Raw genomic sequence first — 16,472 nt, forward strand, 5'->3', positions numbered from 1 at the left:
TTTCAATCCATTTATATCGCAAAGTACACACACACACACTTACACACACACACACATAAACACACACATACACACATACACACACATACACGCACATACATACACATACACACACACACACAACATGTTGATTTCTAAAATATATCAAGTCAGCATATGGAATCGGAACGAATAACGGCTTTTGTATAATTTACTAATTTATCTGCCCTTTCCTTACGCTTGACCCCAGTGTGCCTAGTCAGCTAAACTGCTTTATCTGCCATTTCATTACTCTTAACGAGTCGTGGCTCAGTAGTTAGGGTGCAGAACTCACCACCAAAAGGTTGCAGGCTCACATTGGACCAACCTAAGGCAATTACCTTGGCGTGTCTTTGGGCAAGGTACTTTTCTCCAATTGCCTCGACACTCAATAACCTACTCGTGTTTCTGTGCAGTAAAGCACCACACAAATAAACATTATTCTTGACAAAAATGTGCCTTTGGCAGCCAAACTATTTTATTTGCCCTTTCACTACCCTTGACACCAATGTACCTAACCACAGACGCCAGAGGTCCTGGGGCGCCAGAGGTGTTGGGGCGCCAAAACTCTTTTGGGTCTTCTTAGTCGCCCTGGACGCCATTTATCTTTTAGTACGCCACTGACATATTCGCACACAACACACACACACACACACACACACACACACACACACACACACACACACATTGCCGATTAAATAATATCTCAAGTAATTATATGGAATCCTCCAATCAGAATGGATGAACTCAAGGTGGTATTGACTGTTTTATCTGCTCTTTTCTTGCTCATAATACCAATGTGCCTAGGCAGCCAACTCAGTAGAGTATGTCTTTCTTTTGTGTAAGAGTGTATGAGCAAAACATGTTTATATACTGCCGAGTTAAAGAACATTAGGTTTTGCAAGACTTTGATTGTGGTAAAGGAATTCAAAACGATAATTAATTTGGCTTTGGAGAGGTTTCCGTCTAGTTCAAATATTTTATATGTCCGCGCTATATATGCAGATTTTATCCGGCAACGAGCTAGATATGGTGCAATGGGCTGCTGCAACGGCATTTCCAACTTTACCTACATCTTTCTAACCGACTCTAGACAGAAATGTATAGCCAAAACACGAGACTGATTTCATTCACGTTACTCTGAAAAATTCTAGGTAGTGTTGACTTCTTTTTATTGGCAAAGCAATAATAGTATGATGGTGGGTGGAGGGATCGTCAAAGTTGTGTTTCAGCAATGTGGCTAATTAGATGATACTTCAGTAACATACAGAAGATCCCATTGACTCTACGCAATGGTTTATTATGCTTCACAATAGTGATTTCTGAAGGAAAAATTATAGATGCTCCCAGATAAAGCAAAGTCTGTGAGTGCATCTGCTTAAGCACATGGAGGGAAGATGTACAATCTAATCCGGACACAATTTAACAATAGTCATGTTTAGATTTTACTGAAGTCTTTCGTAACCCGTTTAGGTCATTCTGGTCTGATCCCAAGTCTGTGTTTGCCACGAATCATATGAAATCCATGTATTTTTTTAATTGTCACAATTTGTCTTGTATGCAGGATGAAGGTTAGGGAAAAACACAAGATAATCGTCAACTTATGGTCATTGTGACTCATATCTAATCGAGGAAAGTCCGCATTTAGGTGTATTTTACCCACTTTCTGAACTCTTTTTAAGCATATATGTAGCTGACGTCAGTTAAATTTATAATAGATTTAAAAGTCCCGATATTGTCTTCACAGTCAGATATTGGATTAAGGCATGCCATCATGTTGCTAATTTTGATGTTGAAACGAGTGAATGATTATTTACAGCCCCAAGATATGCTAATTTTCTGAGTACAGCTTTCAAAAGTGTGAGTTCAAAATCTGAAATTTCTATCTTTAGAAACATTGGAGATAAAGCTACGTAGTATGCCACATGACCTCGGTTGAATTGTCATTCATTATGCAGAACTTCCATTAAATTTACTGACAGGTTCAAAGAAACAATTGTTCTGAACACAAAATATTCAGTACAATCATTATTTTTTTCCTTGCAGGGTGATTAATCGTAGCCTTTCAGCTCACATTTAGGGCACGCCGGTTTTCTCTTGTAGCCATCTTTGTGGTGACCATATTTCTGGCAGATGAAGCACCGCACGGCTTGATCAAAAGATTCAAATGTCGAAATCAACTTTCCGTTTCGGTAAATATTTATTCACTTAACTTGGGAGATGTTCAGAGATCTGAATGTTGCAAGCATCTTAGTGATCTGAATTTTACAAGTATCTCTGAACGCTGCAGCCACCCAGATCATTGTACGACACTTCGATATGGATTCAAAGATTTATGCGAAAATGCCCTAATAAGTATCTCCACAAACCGTTTTCAGTTAAGCAGATTATCTGAATGAGCTATAAAGCTGTTCTCGAGAAGTAATTGGGCCAAAATGAGCTTCTTTACACACTTGAACTCTTTGCCCCAACCTTGAAAGGTTTCTTCAATATCAACATACTTGTCATACATTCTGGTTGTCATCACTCAATACTGTGAAAAGTTTTCTTCACCCTAATCTCTGATCGAAATACTCATGGCCAATTTTAGACCATGTCTCCAACTTTACATTGTTTTTTTCTTCTTTTCCCATAATGGAAAAACAATATTCCATCACACGTTCGCCAAACCTGTTTGGAGCCCACGAAGGGAGCAGAGATATAGTGTGTTTCACGTCAGGCCTACACAGAGTGATATAGTCGACAAAGTGTAATCCTTACTCAAGTGACCCTTGTCACATTCCTCGGGGGTCATATCCTTTGTAAGGTTCCAAGCTTAGCAGTACCAGTTTCCTTAACGTGGTAACCTTTAAAACTCTGGAGATCAGTTAAACTAAATCTGCCTTGAACATTGCCCCTAAAGCGTCGCGTCAATTAGACGATTCATCAGACATACACTTCCGGGTATCTACGTATCTACAGCTATTACGTACTTCTGCAAGATGGAAAGGTATAAGGTGAAGTTGTATACATTTACAACGATCACAATTCTGAGAATGATGGCACACCCTTTTCCTATTTTCTATGTTCTGTTCTAACTTAATGTCTCTATTTTTGGTATATGGAAACAACGCTCGGCCTAAAGCAGATCAAAATGACTACTCCAATGTTGTTCGTCAAATCGAGTAGAAGAATAAAAAGAAAACTTATTTAAAGCAAGATATCAAAACTAGTCACAATTAAGTTATCAAAATTATTCAAAAGTAAGATATCAAAACTTTTAAAAGTAAGGTATCAGCACTAGAGTAAAAGAACAAAATAATAGAGGAAGCATTTTAGATGGGACCTATTGTTGAAGAATAAGGCAAACAGGTTTGAAAAAGCCAGCCGTTCCGTACACCAGAGAGAGAGAGAGAGAGAGGGCGGGGGTGGGGGCACGTGTGTTGTTGTTGTTGTTGTTGTGGGGTTTAACGCCATTTTTCAGCACGATAGGCTATACATGGCGGCCAGTATTAATGGTGGAGGAAGAACCCGGAAAACCCTGGAAAGAACCACCGACCCACGAGAAGCTACTGACAAGCTTTCTCACATGCCCACATTGGCTGAATCTTAGACTCGAACCGCCGCAGACAGAGGTGAGATGGCAGTGATCCGTAACGAAGAGCGCTTTAGACCACTCAGCCACTCGGGGCCCCGGGGGGGGGGGGGGGCACGTGTGTATGTTTATATGTGTAAAGTAGTGATGAGGTGTTAATAAGTAAAGATCAAAATCAAAATAAAAATATTTCTGCAGCTTATGTCATGTTTTAAAGTATTTGTGATGAAATCTATGCTGGTGATTTCTATGTAACGAATTAAATATATTTCATTTTTAACAGCAAATGTGGACATATCACGTATATAAATTACCTCTCGCACATCCTTAAATGTCCCACGCGTGTAGCCATAAACAATACAAAGTGCATTCAATAACAATAAAAAAAAATTATTTCCATCATAATATAAGAAAATAATTCCTGCAGTCTGCTCATCGGATTCTTGATATTTAATTTTCTTCCGCTCTGCAACGAAAGGATTGCAAAGACCAAGATAATGAAAACAACAAACCTCTCCATCATGATTAGTTTGCATGTTTGCTTTTGTCTGTGGCATTTTAATGCTGTTACAGGATGAAATGATTGTACAAGTGATTGTTTGTAGCTTTATTTCTTGTGACATGTTGGCATTTCATTTAATTATTTTTAAGTATGAACTGCATTATGTACTTTTAAAAAAAAAACAATATTTGCATTGGAGGCAATTTAAAAACAAAAACATGGCTGCCAATATTACTGTGCAGATACGAATAGAAGGCTATAAAATGTTGTTACATGTGCCCTCTCCGATTTCTTACACATCTACTGCAGTATCAATGTTACAAGTTGTTGCCAAGGTTACCAATGTGCAAATATGATAACGCTTATCCTACCACTTTTTATACTGAAGTTTAAGATTTTATTCGTGGGGAACTAGTCTTTGTGAATTCCATAGTTCGCGAATCTAAGACCCAATGGGTAATTGCCAGTAAATTAACAGGACAATACCACCCTCGGTGGTATATTCACGAATGTAGTGCTAACAAAGTTACCGTTTTATTTTTATTTTATTTTTTTTTATTTTATTTTTTTTTTTGGGGGGGGGGGCAATATTGAAAATTAATATAAACGAAAATGGATAAATTTATAGTAATATCTACAGACTTATCAGTCATCAAAAAACATAGCATCGCCTAATTTATAGTCTAACTTCGACTAGTTCATCGCCTTGCATAGGTTAATTTATCGTCTTGCAAGCCCAATTCATCGCCTAATTCAAACAAATTGGAACAAAGGTATAAAGAAAAACACAGCCTCTGCCGCCGCGTGTTTAACATTCCTTTATTGCGCACTAGAAAGGGATGGTTAATTCTGCAGATTATTGAACAATGGGTCTCAGTGATCCGCACCTCTGGTCAAGGTATGCGGCCTTGAAATAAACTTAATGTGCATAAAACTACGTTTTCATGTTAGACTTGCCATGGCCATGACCTCTGACACATGACCTCTGACATCGTTAGGTTTCTTTATTACCCTAAGTGCAAGCTATCTACAAAGCTTGGACAAAGTAATTAATCTATAACAAAAGTTATTCTTAAGCGAAGGCCCTTTGCTTAAAGTAAATCGTCTAAAACTAAAGTTATTATGCAAAAACCGTTTTTCTTCTTTCAGTCACAATGACCTTGCCCTTGGTATTTTATCCCAAAGCAATAAGCCTCTATCTTACCGAACGTGCAAGTCACCCACAATCTTCGGTAATGTGTGTGTGTGTGATATGGATTTTTAACGTAGCTTTAACAATGTTTCAGTCATATCGCTACGATGTCTGCAGTGTGACAGTTTATAGTGATGCCTGGCACTGGGGCATCATGCCGTAGACATGTAGCATGATGTCCCACCCAGTCACATTATCCTGACACCAGGCCGACCAGTCCTAACACTAACCTTTTATTACTGAGCGCCAAGCGAGGCAGCTGTTAGTACCATTTTTGTAAGTCTTTGGTATCACTCGGCCGGAGATCGAACCCACGACCTCCCGCATCAGGGTCAGACGCTTTACAATCTTCGGTAAAGGTGCACGGTCGAGAAAAGAAACATTTTCCATTCTTGCAGTAACAGTGGCCATGCCCTAAAGCATTTTGACCTTAAATAAAATATTTGGTGGAAACCACTTTTCTTCTTTCAGCCACAGTGACCTTGACATTGTACACCTTAACTTCAAGATCAACATCCCTCCCCAAGTGCAAGCCATCCACAACGTTTGCTCCAGGTATGTGATGTTGAACTTGTGTCATTATGCGAACAAAAGGTTCCTGCTTTCAATCACAGTGGCTTTGACCTTTGGTATTTTAACTCCAAGTAATAAAGATATCTTCATTACAACAAATACAAGCCATGCATACATTTTAATAACTGTAAATATGTAGAACTTGAGTTATTATGTAGAACAAAATGGCAACATACAGATGGACGGACAGACAGACAGACGTCATAGTAACATAATACACTGAGTCTTATGACGAGCGTGCAACAAAAATACAAGATAATATGTTCACCAACAAATAAATTTAACAGATGCCGACTCATTACATCATACTGTGGAAAACATCACTGTAAAAAAGTGGTAATAGATAATAGCTTATCCAAGCATATTTTGGAAAGATGCATTTGTCATACTCGAATGTCAAAGTAAAATTAATTGCAGGGGGCACAGTCTCTTACTTATTGCGGGAATAAGATTGCAGCGTAATCTTAAAATTAAGATTACATTTATAGTGCTGTCTGAAATTTGCATAAAAACCAATGACGGCCTGTTCACCGATGACTTTCTGCGGCTTACGTTTGACAGAAAAGCTTATGTAATACTAGGCACCAGACTTACAGCGCAAATTATCGAAATTATTTACCAGCCAAATTGTCTCTTAAATTTTTATTTATGCAGAATATTTCGCCGAATCTACATTATGTCTGTCTGAATAAAATAAACTCGTACCATATGTCGTCTGTACAAATGTTTTGAAATCGCAAAACTACACAATTTCTATAGAAAATCTTCATAATGTAACACGAAATAAAAGAGTAAAACAAATATAAAAGAAGAGCTGAATGATCGTTATTGTTGGCCTAAATAAAACTTGCAATTATCTATGAATATAATTATATTCAAGAAGGGGAAGCGGGGATAAATAAAACTTAAACTCCCCGATGAATATTAAAGCTTCAAAAGAAATATCAAAGAAAACACAATCTGGTCTCTTAAAAAAGAAAAAAAAAAAAGGCCAAAGAATAGAAATTACCGTAGAGTAGGAATTATCAAGATCACCCGCAACACATGTAAAGTATCGAGTTACCTAATTTTTAATTAGTACGTTCTGAAGTTATAAAGTTATATGAACTGATGTTACGTGTAAAGTCCTTTATATCATGACGAATTCGTTCAGGCTTCATATAGCTCATGAGGCATGTGTTTCAGAAAGAAAGAAAAAAGGCGGTCAAGTGAATTATTTGTGTACAGTTATGCTCGTGGTGAAATAATTTAGATATGTATGAGAGAATGGTCACAACGATTAGTCATTATTTTCTTCAGTCGGAACACCTCGTAGCTTTCTAAAAACAAATTACCTCTCTGAAATACCTCGACTGAGTGATGCAGTGTTAAAAGGGGATAACCGCCGGAAATGGTGGATATCTGTCACATGCTAAAATGTACGACGGGCAAAATAAAACGAAGTCAAAAACAATAATAACACATTTTTGAAATTATTAGCAGAAGTTCCGTACTAGAAATTACTTGCGAGTTCATGTTTGTGAAAAGAGACTTAAATGTTTCGGCCAAAGATTAATTCATAGCAGTCGTGTCGAAACAGTGAACTTTATGAAGGTTCGTGATCTGAATAAAATTTTATGAATACGTTAAATGTAGATACAGTGAAGACCACTGTTGTATTTCCGGAAAGGCCCGAGCGATTTCCGATTTGGTATTTATTATATCTCATTTAACCAAAAGCAAATCTGAATTATGTTTCTTAAACAATTAAAAAATGCATGCCTGACCATTACATCATGGTATTTACTGATGTCAACACGAAGTGATTTCTCACGTAAATCTTAAGTCAAGCTGATTTGAACATCTTTTAAAAATCAGTGAAATGGAACGTATAATGAATACTTCAAGCACCTGCCCGATGCTAACGAAATCGTAGAAATTGATACTTAACACTTTGACTTGACTATTTTTCGTAGACAATCAGATTCATAAGTTTCGACGTGGATATTAGTCAGTTTGAAATTTCAGAACCAACGAATGATGATCCTTCTCTGGAAACGATGGGACTACTTCCAAAAGCCGCGAAATTAAGAAACAAACGGGGATTTTGATTGATTGGACTACTGTGTAGTTCGCTTATAGGAATCGCACACTTCGACCAGAATAGATACCGTGACAGTGTCCAGTTAGTGGAACACATTCTTGTGAAACTGAATTTTTATATATTATTTTATGCAAACTCAATAGCAGAATTTGATAATGCTGACCAACCCATTAAAATCTTAGATTTTATTGAATAGATACTGTTTAAATAAATAAATTTGACCCTTTATTTTAAAGATTACAAACGTTTACATTTACTTTAAATTTTGCACACTCTTATAATCTGCCAAAGGGGTCTCTTTAACGAGGGAATCCAACCCTGGCGTGAATATTCTGCAAGAAGTCGCTTATTTTTCCCATGTTTCCAAGGACTTCTCGACAACAACTTATGTGTACTGGAAACTACAACGCGCCCAGACTATAAATAATTTTCCTCATATCAATGAATGACACAAATATCACAACTACTCGTTTGCATTGCAACTTCACAACTGCATGATTTCTCCTTTTTAGCGCCAGTATATCACGCCGTGAAAATATAGATACCACTCAAACATTAAATACTCGGAACTATTTTCCTACAGTATCCCTAGAACAGTCAAATCACGATTTTAAGCCTCGTTTTGCATGTAACACTACACCATATTAACCATTACAAAAACAATAAAAGACGTCTCCTGATAATGGAACGATCCCTTTTCAGTTATTCCAATATACAAAGTATCAGTCCTTATCACAATAGTCCACATGGAGATACACAATCCATCAACACAATTAGATTTTAATAGGAACTATTTCGCTAAATGCTAACTTAATAGGCTCTGACCTGAACTCTCTAAGAAACTAAACCAGGCAATCAAGGAATCTCATTACACTGCACTCTGTGAAGTTTGCCTCTAGAAATTGGCTAATCACTCGGGCTGATGAATATTTCCCAAACTGATTTCCCATAATCAAGCAAATAATCACAAAAATATAAAAGTCCTTAAATTGGAGACGTAAATACAAATTACACATACCTAGATTTATAACAACACGTTTACGTTTACTTTAAAGATTGCACACGTTTGCCTTTATTTTAAAGATTTCATACGATTACCTTAATTTTAAACAATTCACACGATTACCTTTGCTTTAAAGATATCGTACGATTACCTTTATATTAACAATTCATACGATTACCTTTATTTTAAAGATTTAATACTATTACCTTTATTTTAAACAATTCATACGATTACCTTTATTTTAAAGATTTCAGACGATTACCTTAATTTTGAACAATTCATAAGATTACCTTCATTTTAAAGATTTTTAACAAATTTATATTTTATCTTTCATCTTGTAGTACATCATGTTATCATATATTTGTTATGATTTTACATTTACATTTTAGTGTGCCATATATCCATTATTGTGCTGACGTGCCCTTAAACCCTAAAATACATACACAAAAATATATTGCTTTATCTCTACGACCCTTTGCATGGCCCTGAAGCGACACTTGACCGTTCCGCAACCGTTACCTGCTCATGACCCTGCCCCCCGCCCGCAGACTCTGTAATGTGAAATAAGCCCATATGCGCCTTCCTGCGTTTGGCAAGAGGCGACTGATGGAGGCAAGCCTTTTATTTTGGCATTGCAATTTGTTTCATGATGGTGTTCGAACTGTGAAGTTCTTGGACTTTTAATAGAGTGCTTTTTATTTCTAAAATATGTCTTTGTATTTTAAGGATTTGGCACGTTATGCATTGATCCCTGTTTTGTATTTTAAGGATTTGTCCCTTTGTGCCTTTATCCGTACTTTGTATGTTAATGACTTGTCCATTTATGCCATTATCCGTCCATTTATGCCATTATCCGTCTTTTGTATTCCTTTTGGGGATACCGAAACTTACTATGAACTAAATAATTAGGATTGTGCTGATGTACCCTTAGTCATACATACATACATACATACATACATACATACATGACCGTTTCGCGATAAATTTCCTGTTTAATTACCTAGTCTCTAAATGACATCAAATCGTTCCGAGACCTTGTCCTGTCCAAAGTCCTGAAACGGCATCGGGACTTTTTGTTACTTTACCTGTTTCTGATGTTGCAAATTGTATCGCAACCCGCACCGTTTCATTAAGTAAATGCAACGTTTATTTTAATATATTAAATACTTAAAATAATACTTATTTTAGATGTTTCAACTTGCCTAACATTGGACTGCAATTTGAAGATGAATTATTTTGCTGGATTTTAACATGTATTTTTTTATTTATTCATTTAATTAATTATTTCAAAGTATACCTCTCTCAGTATATATATATATATATATATATATATATATATATATATATATATATATATATATATATATATACAAAGAGAGAGAGAGAGAGAGAGAGAGAAATACAAATATACACCAAACAGAACGGAAAGTTATATCCTTGGAATCTCCAGGAGAATGATTGATAATACTAGGCATAATTAATATTTAATACAAATAATACTATCATTCAGGTTAGACAATTTTTAATTCGCACTTTGGGGAGACTTGAACCCAGGTCCGCAGGTAAACGGCACCCATCACCTTGCCTGCACGCACCAGTCCATATACCATCAGGACTAAGCAACATCACCAAAACGTGATGGCACAAAACACTTTAATATTTGATTATAAGTGGCTTTTGTTGTAAAGCTGATAACAACGGCAAACGCAAGCCTGGTCACGAAACGTCACCGTGTTCTTTCGCTACCGGACAAAATAAGAGGAAACCTAATCAATTGCCAAACGGCACGGTGCCTTTTCAGGACTAGGTACGGCATTGAACGGCAAAACTAAGTTATAAGACCTATAAAAAAATAATTGTTTTTCCATATACCTCAATGCTAATGTTTTGTAAAATAAATATACTTTTTATCCTACTTCAGTATGCATGTCACACACTGTCATAGAGAACAGTACTGCTAGATTATCAATTTGACAAGGACAAAACCAGGTACTCCATTGCATTTAAGACAGATAACTATGCTGGAACTAGACAGGGATAAGAGTTATCTAGTCACAACAGAGAGTTTCAGCCATGTGTACCACATTTTCAAAAATCATTAAAAAAATACAAAATATGGTCTAGATATGAATTGACATAATCTCACATGTTGCCAAGAGGCACAACAATTTGTTAAGCCCAACAGAAAGTACAACTCTTACATAATGCACCAATGCACCAATCACAGCTAGTGTTGTTCTTTATTTCTAAATGCAATCTTCCCTACACCTTAAGCTCCGCCCACCTGGACTTGCGCAATTGGTACCGTTATACCTATATTTAGTATCAATTTAGGTGCTAAACAACTATGTACCTTTTCAGGACTAGGTAAAAGTCGCATAACAGCCCGAAGAATTTCAAGACTAATTACAGATGCGAAAATGCGCGGCCGTTTTGCGACCTACCTGTTCAGAAATGGCGCCTGATTTCAAAACAGAGTGTACAATCATTAGTGACGACTAATGTCTGTCCTTCACAGCTTTAGCATCAGACGTCCATTTTGCTGTTCAACAATTATTTTGGATTTAGATTTAACTGCAAATTTGTTAGGGACTAAGTGCAGACAGTCTTTTTAGTCAAACTGAATTACATACAAATAGTTAGTTATTAATCACATGTCGCAACAAAACCACAACCCATCAAAGAGACCATAGGAACCACTGGTGGTTTGTAAGCGATGTTAACATGACTCCAGTCCTATTCTGAAATATGCTATGAAAACGCTTGTATTTGCGGTGTACCAATTTTCGTGGATTTCGAGGAGGCTACACAGCAAGAATTTAAAGATTCAACGAGCAATTGGTATCTATATTCGATGACCAAAATACTTCTTTCCTGATGAGGGGGACATCTATGACTGTAAAGACTTCTTTCCTGATCAGAGGGACATCTACGATTATAAGAACGGATGATATTTTTTCTTCAGATTTACGACATTTGATATCCACGAAATGGTGAATCCTCAGTATTGACTTAATATACTAAATCGAAAAGTTTAAACACAAAAATTAGTCTGTACCTCACCAGCAACGTTTCTATTTAGAGAATAAACTCTCGATTCACTTTATTTGATTAAATGGTTAGGAAATTTCTCAAACGAACATACAGAACATAAAATGAGTGCTTCATCAATCTTCTTGAAAACAAAACATGGTCGAATGCTATTATCTTCGAGGTAGTAATGGTTTTGCCAGCTCATTTATATTTTTCGATCAGTTTTCTGTTCCGCACCCATGTCTCGGCAAAAGACTAAACTGTAATTTTGCTACCGGGCTTAGTATCGACCGCTCGATAATGTTGTTGATCCAGGTTACAAATTAAAAGAACGACACAGTAGGTAAATTGGGGCTTTGCGTCTGAATATGCAATTCAGATTTAATACAAATTAAGCTAACACTGCTTATCTCATTCAGTGACTTTCAGAATGACATCTTCGCCAGAGTTTTAATGAAATAAAGAAAAACAACAGCCGCTTCGGACTGAAATATGTAGCTGGGCCAAAACTCATTTTGGAAGAAAAAAAAATTAGCGTTTCTATCCTTTGCAAATATAAATTAAATTTTAGAGCATGGCAAATTTTATGTATCCAGGCTCTGATATCATTATCTGCATCTGATGAGAATTTTTTTTCAGAAGTCAGAAGAAAAGTTGCAATTCATAAAAGGTAGACATACTGTCTGGAAATTTATTTCGTTCCATCTCACATTTTAAGTCGTGTTTTAGAATCGATATGGCTGACATTGACGTGCGAAATAGTGGTAGAGAGCAGATTAATTTCCTGGCACTGATTGTTGTGTAATCGGCAATCACTAAAATATCAATCACTAAAATATCACAGTCTGAAATTACGAAAAAAAAACTATTCTGTCCTGTCATGTAAATACTCCTCTTTATTATTTACACTTAGAGACTTAAAGTGAACAATTTAAAGAAATGTTTTTATTACTTGGAGTCCTTGACCCCTGGTATGCACGATGCTTTTATTATTTTCTCCGCACGAGCTGTTCTACTATACTACAACCAGACAACCCTATTGGAGAACAGTTCCCATGGGAAAAGGCAATGATAGATTTGCACGACTCTCCCAGAATATTGACGTAACGACCATTTGACATAAACATGATGTGCAACTGAAACGTTGGCGCCTGGCCGAGTGACCTGTTGGAATGATCGTTACATGGAATTCAAGAGTCAACCAGAAACGCATACTGTCCTAAAAAAGTAAATCCACGTAGTTAGCCAAATGGAATTCAAGAATTTATCGTCTGGTGAAAATATACAAATCCAATCGTCATTGAGATATTCGTCCCCAAACAAATGAAGATATTTGCTGAATCAAAAGTTCATCTGTTAAGTTCTTAGCTTTTCCACAGTTAATAAACTACATGAAGACCAAAATAGCTTCGTCATTATAATCATCGTCGACGTCATCGTCATCGTCATTTTTATCATCATTGCTCCATAACTAAAATAGTAACTAGTTTAAAGCACAAACATTTACGAATCATCAGAATATTTGTATTATTTAATACGTGTCTTAGTTCAATAATTTTTTCGAATTTTTCGAAGATTTTAAAAACGCTTTAAGATTTAATTCAGTTGTTATTTTTTGTTCAAAGTTTTATGACGAATTTCCTGTAAGAACAAACGAAATGGCAATGAAGGTATAGAACTAACGTCAGAACAAGAGCTGAAACGAATATCCGAACATTCGAATTAGAATAATTTTTGCGAATACTTGAATAGAAGCTAGGTATTGGAATATTCCTTGGTTGTTTTTTACTTAGAGTGTTTGGAAGCATTTTGTAACGGAAACAGACAATAAATGCAAACTATGCAATGTTTATATTAGTTTATAAGGAAACAACATAAATCTGCTAAAATAGCTGAAATTCAAACTCCGACACACAAGGTAATATTTATGAGAAAAGTATTAATTGTCACATCGCTTACAATATCGCCATTTTTATCTATTACATTCTTCATGACAAATATGGTGCGGAATAGGGGTCATATAAAAAATCGACCCAGCCTTACGTAACATTTAAAAAGAGTTTCGAACATTTTTGTCGGATATTCGTTTGGCCAGGAGCAGTTTTGGTCAATCATGTAGCCTATTACCACCCCTAACAACCTGGTCATCTTACCTCAGAAAGCCAACGCCAATAAAGTCTACATCTGGTCTTTTATTATATGTTTTGAAGTCATCGCACAGCTACGGAATTGCCTATATATTTAAAATTTGATACTATTTAAAAGTCAGCAATGCAGATGTTAGTTTCGTATCAATAAAACGTACATAGACCAATTGACAAGAATTTGGAACAGAACCACTTTAATGTGTAGGGGTCGAGGGTTTGCTGTTTAAATATAGCTTGCTACTTTATGTTTATGATGTGCGTTAACACAAATCCGCTATCAGATATTATTTAAACTGTGCACAGGTTATTTCACTTTTTCTTTTCAATGTTTTTTTTCCAAAATGGCTTACCGTAACGTTTTGTTTCGAATATAATTTTACCTATGAATCCGAATGATCAACTCCCATGCTTGATTGAGGCAGGAAACTAGTTTCCATGAAGAGGTTACGCAACGATAAGAACAGAACAGAATATAATGTTTATTCATTACTTTAGACCTTCGGCCCATAATAACAAGTATATCAAAGTTAAATATACAGTGCGCCATAACAGTATTGTAAAATACACTTGCTTGGGTATTAATATTGATACTTTTTAACAGTATCACTTTATTTAAAAATAAAACACAAAAGGTTACTTTACACTGTTTACTGAAGTCGCAAAGCCATTTCACACATTTTCAATGTACATTTGATATCCTAGGTACAGTCAAATTCAATATACGCGTATGGATTACAGGTAAATCAATTATTTACCAAACCTAAACACTCATTTCCTATGGCTTAGCAGAAAATCTCAGTCTCATATTTTGTTCATTTTATGGTCGGTCAAAAAAGCAATCCCGTCGAACAACGTCAGCCATATGCTAGTATAACAAATTCCCGAGACCTGCATTTAAAGTATCCAAATTTAATACAATTAAATTAGCCAAATGTCCGTGTGATTTTAGTTTTGCACAAATTACTTCTTATATAAATTTGTGATCGTCGCTTCATTTACCTGAACAGATATTCTAGTTTCTCCCCTTTACCGTCCGTCTGAGCTTGTATGTTTGTACTGAACAAACAGGGAAAATAAAACCTTCATTGCTTCGATTTTTGCCTGAATCCTCAGAAACTGTACTCAAGGTCCATACAATGTCTTTTAATTAGATTTGTGTGACTTAGATCACAGTGTTCAATGCGGCTGGGTGTGGGGATGAAAACATAGTAAAGCAGACAAAAAGTGGACGGATTAGATAACCTTATTGATAAGGATATGTTATGAATATTTAATGCGTACTGTTTGTTTTGGCATTTTTATATTTCATTATATGATACTGATAAGGTGGCGCTCACCAGATAATATGTACTTTTGAGAGAGTGACGTATGTAAGGTGAAGTAGTTTGCATTTAAAACATGCACAGTGGAGAGAATGTTTGCATACCTCTGTGCTACATTAATGTAATGTGGATGATATTTCTTTTGAATATTGTACTTTTGGAAATTTTACATGATTTAAGCACACTGCTAACTAAAATGACTGCTCCCTTGTGTTAAAAAATCAGTCTGAATTAGTCTAAAGTACACTATACATAGCAGCTATTAAAATACGGAAAATGAATTTTGCCAGACTAGACAATACCAGCTTCTGAAAGTGCAATGAATGAATTACCAAATATATAAAATGTAAAAAAAGTTATCGGCTCTTTTTTTATACAACTGACCTCTGAAGTTCAGGAAGTGAAAATGACCAAGTAGAGCTAGCACTTTTTTGAAAGGTGCACATTTGAAGTAAGGCCAAGCTGTATACTCTTTAACCCATAGTACACCCATCAATCATACACCAAAATAAAGGGAATTAAAGGTTCTTTGCATTATACCTAAGATATACAAGGTCTTTTTTAAATAGCCAGTATAACCAGTGAGGAAAGCCGGGGACATTCTTTTTCTTTAAAATCCTAACCCTATGCAAAATGCGAAACTGTATAGCGCCACCTAATGTAAAAGTTGCATGTCGGACTTGACCTTGTCCAAAAGCGAGTTCATTTTCTACTTAACCTGAATCATTATTTTTTTTCAAAATTCTGTTAGCAACTAATACATTGCTGAGATATTATTTGTAAGTATGGGTTTAATATTATGATCATTATCAATAGAAGTAAACATATTTATTTAGGTCTTGGTCTGGGTTATTAGAATTTCACTAAAAAAAGTATATGGACTAACTGACATATTCCACGTTCTATATTATAAATTTAGTAACAGACCTTCTGGTTATAACTAAGATTTTATTTTGCAAACACACAGAAGCTTCTAGAAGATTATTTTCCATTAGTTAATAGTTTCTTTAGAAAATGCTAATTGT

General features: G+C 35.7%; 1 protein-coding gene across 1 annotated transcript in view; it reads right to left on the reverse strand.

Moving 5' to 3' along the window:
* The window catches only part of LOC149803967 (regulating synaptic membrane exocytosis protein 2-like), a 91,546-nt gene that overhangs the window by 914 nt on the left and 74,160 nt on the right, over positions 1-16,472 (reverse strand). The gene's annotated exons all lie outside the window — the stretch shown is intronic.

This window comes from Sinohyriopsis cumingii, chromosome 3 (genome assembly GCF_028554795.1).
Source record: "Sinohyriopsis cumingii isolate HCF-2022 chromosome 3, ASM2855479v2, whole genome shotgun sequence".
In the NCBI taxonomy this organism is placed as follows: Eukaryota; Metazoa; Mollusca; class Bivalvia; order Unionida; family Unionidae; genus Sinohyriopsis; species Sinohyriopsis cumingii.